Source organism: Chiloscyllium plagiosum, unplaced genomic scaffold, assembly GCF_004010195.1.
Source record: "Chiloscyllium plagiosum isolate BGI_BamShark_2017 unplaced genomic scaffold, ASM401019v2 scaf_13481, whole genome shotgun sequence".
NCBI classification, from domain to species: Eukaryota; Metazoa; Chordata; class Chondrichthyes; order Orectolobiformes; family Hemiscylliidae; genus Chiloscyllium; species Chiloscyllium plagiosum.
This window is the reverse complement of record NW_025214911.1, coordinates 42,322-47,011: the sequence shown is the minus strand read 5'-3', so window position 1 is coordinate 47,011 and position 4,690 is coordinate 42,322.

Genomic DNA, 4,690 nt, shown 5'->3' with positions numbered 1-4,690 from the left:
CCACTTGCTGTGGGATGATCCACAATGCGGGAGGGAGGGAATTCCAGGATTTTGACACAACGACGGTGAAGGAACGATGGTATATTTCCAAGGCTGGATGGTGAGTGGCTTGGAGGGGAGCATGCAGCTGGTAGTGTTCCCAAGTACTTGTTGCCCTTGCCCTCCAAGGTGGAAGTGTTAATGGGTTTGAAAGCAGCTGTCTAAGGATCTTTGGTGAATTTCTGCAGTGCACCTTGTAGATAGTACACACTGCTGCTACAGAACAGGAGTGGTGGAGGAATTAAATGTTTGTAGATGTGGTGCCCATCAAGCGGGTTGCTTTCTCCTGGATGATGTCAAGCCTCTTGAGTGCTGTTGGAGCTGCACCCATCCAGCCAAGTGGGGAGTATTCCATCCCACTCCTGACGTGTGCCTCGTAGATGGTGGATAGACTTTGGGGTGTCAAGAGGTGAGTTCCTCATCGCAGTATCCCTCGCCTCTGACCTGCTCTTGTAACCGGTGTTTAGTCTAGTTGAGTTTCTGATCAGTGTTAAACCCAAGGATGTTGACAGTGGGGGATTCAGTGACAGTAATACTGTTGAATGTCGAGGGCCGGTGTGAGAATGTCTCTTACTGGTGATGGTCATTGTCTGGCATTTGTGTGGCCCGGATGTTGCTTGCCACTTGTAGGCCCAAGCCTGGATGTTGTCCAGATCTTGTTGCATATGAGCACAGACTGCTCCAGTATCTGAGGAATCACGAATGGTGCTGAACACTGTGCAATTATTGGTGAAGATCCCCACTTCGGAACTTATGACAGAGGGAAGGTCATTAATAAAACAGTTGAAAATTTTTATGCCGAGGACACTACGCTGAGCGACTCCTGCAGAAATGTCCTGGAGCTGAGATGACTGACCCTCCACAACCACAACCATCTTCCTTTGTGCCAGGTATGACTCGAACCAGTGGAATGTTTCCCCCTGATCCCCAGGGTTTCTTAGTGCCATACTCGGTTAAATATGGCCTTGATGTCAAAGGCTGTCACTCTCACCTCCCCTCTGGAATTCAGCTCTTGAATCCAGGTTTGACCCAAGGCTGTACTGAGATCAGGAGCTGGGTGATCCTGGCAAAACCCAAACTGGGGGTCACTAAGCAGGTGCTGTTTGATAGCACGGTTGATGACCCCTTCCATCACTTTACTGATGATAGAGATTAGACTGATTGGACAGAAATTGGCTGGGTTGGATGTGTCCTGCTTTTTGTTTACAGGACATACCTGGGCCATTTTCCACGTTGTCGGATAGATGCCAGTGTTGGAACTGTACCAGAAGAGCTTGGTGAGGGGCGTGGCACACAAGTCTTCAATACTATTGCTGGAATGTTATCAGAGCCCACTACCTGTGCAGTATCCAGTGCCTCCAGCAGTTTCTTGATATCACGTGGAGTGACTCGAATTGACTGGGGAGTGGTATCAGTGATGCTGGGGAACACTGGAGGAGCCCGAGATGGATCAATCACTCAACACTTCTGACTGAAGATTGCTGCGAATGCTTTGTGCTGATGCGCTGGGCTCCTCCATCATGGACGGTGGGGATATTTGTGGTGCCTTCACCTCCTGTGAGTTGTTTAATTGTCCACCCCATTATGACTGGATGTGGAAGGACTGCAGAGCTTAGATCTGATCCCTTGGTTGTGGGATCACTTAGCTCTGTCTGTGCCATTTAGCATGCTAGTAATCCTGTTTGGTAGCTTCACAAGTTTGTCACCTCATTTTTAGTAATGCTGGATGCTGCTCCTGGCATGCCCTCCTGCACTCTCCATTAAACCAGGGTTGATCCCCTGGCTTGATGGTAATGGTTGAGTGGGGGGTATGCCAGGCCATGAGGTTACAGATTGTGTTGGAGTACAGGCCTGCTGCTGTTGATGGCCCACAGTGCCTCATGGATGCCCGGGCTTGAGCTACTAGATCAGTTCAAAATCTGTTGCATTTAGCGCGGTGATAGTGCCACATAACACAATGAAGGTTATTCTCAATGTGAAGGGGGGACTCCATCTCCACAAGGTCAGTGCAGTGGTCACTTTTACCTGGACAGTCATGGACAGATGCTTCTGCAGATTAATAAGGATGAGTCAAGTATGTTCTTTTCCCCCCTTCACCACCTGTCACAGACCCAGTCCAACAGTGAAATCCTTTAGGACCCGACCAGCTCGATCAGTAATGTTGCTGCCGAGCCACTCTTGGTGGTGGACATTGAAATCCCCCAGGCAGAGTACGTTTTACACCCTTGCCACCTTCAGGGCTTCATCCAAGTGTTGTTCAACATGGAGGAGTACTGATTCATCAGCCGAAGGAGGAGGGTACGTGGTAACCAATAAGGGATTTCCTTGCCCATGTGCTGGGTCTGTCCTGCCAGTCAAGGGATGGTAATAGTGGTGTCTGGGGTGTTATGTGTAAGGTCTGATTCCGTAAGAATGATTGTGTAAGGCTGTTGCTTGACTCGTCTGTGAAACAGCTCTCCCAGTTTCAGCACTGGCCCCAGATGTTGGTAAGGAGGACTTCGTATGGTCAACAGGGCTGTTTGTGTTTTTGCTGTGGGTCGAGGTCGGAATGGGATACCTAGTTAGCATGGACGAGTTGGACCGAAGGGTCTGTTTCTGTGCTTTATGACTGTTGACTCAATGATTTCTCCAATCCATCACTCACAGGGATTGTCCTATTATTGGGTCACTCAAGCTGCAAAGCTTCTCTTTGGTGTTTTCCTCTGAGGTCTCAGAACTGAAACATTCTAATTAGCGACTTAATATCTCTGTGGGAATATATGTTCCCAACCAAAACTGAAATAGCAATGATACAACTTGAAAATTCCCCTGGGAATCTGAAACAGTATAACTCCATGTCCCTGAATACAGCAATACCGTGTTTAATTCAGAGGTTTTGGCTACAACACCCAGGAACAGATCCTTCATATGCAAAATGCTGGAGTTGTTCACCATTGTTGACAAAGTATATTACATCACAATTGCTGCTATTGGTGTCCCTGGTAAGGCATTTTTAAAATTTGTTAATGGAATGAGAGCCAGCATTTATTTCCCATCCCTATTTGCCCAGAGAGCAGTTTCAGCGTCAACCACGTTGCTGTGGGTCTGGAGTCACCTATCAGCCAGACCAGGTAAGGATGGGAGTTGCTTTGTTTCAAGGGCATCAGTGAACCCGATGGGTTTTTCCAAAAATTAATTCATGGTCATCATTAAATGTTTAATTCCAGAGTTCTTTTCATTCGATTCAAATTCAAACGTAAGCACGGCAGGATTCAATGCCAGCTCCCCATTACCAGGCTCTCTGGATTACTAGTCCTGTGGTAATACCTAATACCTGAAACGTCAATTTTCCTGCTCCTCGGATGCTGCCTGACCTGCTGTGCTTTTCCAGCACCACTCTAATCTAGACTCTGGTTTCCAGCATCTGCAGTCCTTGTTTTTACCTGTGGTAATGCTGCTTGTCCATTGCTTCCCTTCAGTGTAACTTTGGGCGTTGCATGAATCTGTGCTGTGGAGTACCATGCCTCGGAGGTTATATCTTGCTGGAAGTATTTGCCACTGTAGAACTGGGTTAACTGTGGGTCAGTCAGCACTGCCTTCATTGGGGATGATCAGGAGTTTTATTAGTTTTGATTTGATCTGTTGTGGGTGGATCACACTGAGTTGATCACATGCTAGGACGTCTTTTTCTTGTTTAACAAATGTAATCCCCTGCAAAGTGGATTTGAGTTTTGAACAAGTATGGTTTTCTTTCAATGAATAGTTTCAAGGAAGGAGCACCGACATTTCCTCATCCCAGTGAGTTACACATCACCAGGACTGAGTCTTCAACAGCACAGATTAGATTGAAGTTGAGTAATTCCATTTCTCAAGAACATCTTCATAATCAATGGTTTGTAAATGCTGTCTTTAAGGATTTGTCTATTATACCAAATGAATACGGGACCTAGTTATTGATCACCCTACCTCTGCAACTAAATAAAATCTGACTGGCCAATTCCTCGCTATTACTCACACTCCCCCCACACGAGAAACCTTCACGGCATGCTGTCTTAGCTCACTGTGTCAGAAGAGACATACAGAATGGAATAATACACCATTGTAGTTTTGTCTCATCTTAGCAGAGATCAGGCTTGTAATTATGAAATAAATATTGCCGATTTTTAGCACATGATGTACTTTAATGTGCACAATTCTAATTTAACAAGTATCTTTGCAATTGATTGACAGTGCAGGAGTAAATTACAACAATGAAACTAATTCCCATCAACCTTCCTTCTGTTGTTGTTTCCTTCCATATGAGAGTTTCCAAATCCTGCTCGAATTCGATCTGCATTTTTTTGTTTCAGTGCTTTGTTGCTTCAAATATCAAGCAGCATCCAAGGAGCAACAAAGCTCAGAAACAAAAAAATCGCTTTAGAGCAGGATTTGGAAACTCTCATATGGCAGCTCCTTGGATGCTGCCTGACCTGCTGCACTTTTCCAGCACCACATTTCCAGCTCGGATCTCCAGCATCTGCACTCCTCACTTTATCCTAGAAGCTTCAAATATCAAACCTTCCCTCACATTTATCGAAACGACTTGTCTTAATAACTCCAAGTGTAAGCAAGGACAATATTGTCACAACTTCCTGATGAAAGTAATTCCTCACGATTGCCGTATCTAATCTAC